This window comes from Gekko japonicus, unplaced genomic scaffold (genome assembly GCF_001447785.1).
Source record: "Gekko japonicus isolate JY-2015 unplaced genomic scaffold, Gekko_japonicus_V1.1 scaffold3132, whole genome shotgun sequence".
NCBI lineage: Eukaryota > Metazoa > Chordata > Lepidosauria > Squamata > Gekkonidae > Gekko > Gekko japonicus.
Genome location: NW_015164758.1, coordinates 59804 through 60655, shown reverse-complemented (window position 1 = coordinate 60655; position 852 = coordinate 59804).

The following is an 852-nucleotide window of genomic DNA, read 5'->3' as shown; positions in this document are numbered from 1 at the left end:
TCTCGCGGCGGAGGCGGCGTGAGGGGGGGAGGGGCTGGCCGCGGGGGCCCTTTAAACCCCCGGGGGGGGTGGTTAAAATGTGTGTGCGCGCGCAACGGTGGCGTTCCCTGCCCTTCACGTCTGGGAAGTTTGATTTTTTTGGGGGGGGAGGGGAAATAGATTTTTAAAAAATTTTTTTTGAAAAACCATTCAGCGCGCATACAAGCGTTGTCACGAAGTAGGTGTCAAGTCTTCCCAAATCGCAGAAGACGCATCTTCTCGTCGTGGCCGAAGCCTCGAACCATACGACCCGACAGAGTGAAGAGAGTCCCTCCCCACGAGGGCACCTTCTGAGGCCGGCAGAGTTGGCCTTGTTGGCCCTGACGGCGCCCTCGTCGTGGGACTCGTCGTAACTCTGCCCTGTGGCTTCGGACCAACGACGGCCGCCGCCCACTTCGGTGTATTCTAACCTAACCCTGTAACGTAAACGTCTGGGGAAGCTCAGGACCGCCCCCGGCGGAGGGGAAGCATCGAGAGGGAAACGAGCGGATTTTCCTTTTTAAAGAAACGGAATTTCGTTCTGGGTCCTTTTAAAAATATATATCAGAATCGGTTTCCGTTAAATCCGGGGGTGGTGGCAGAGCCATCTATAGAGGGTGGTGGCAGAGCCCAGGCGCCTGAACAAAGAGGCCGGGGACGGTCGCTTCCGACTGGGCTTTGTGTAGTCGCCCCCCCCCCCCCTTCCAGGCTGCCGGTCCTAGGCGAGTCGGCCCGGCCGGGCCCGGCCGGCGGAGGAAAAGAAGCCCCCTGTTGGGACGCCCGAGCATCCCGGCCTCTCAAACAAGCCCAGGCCGGCTCTGCGGGTCTTAAAGG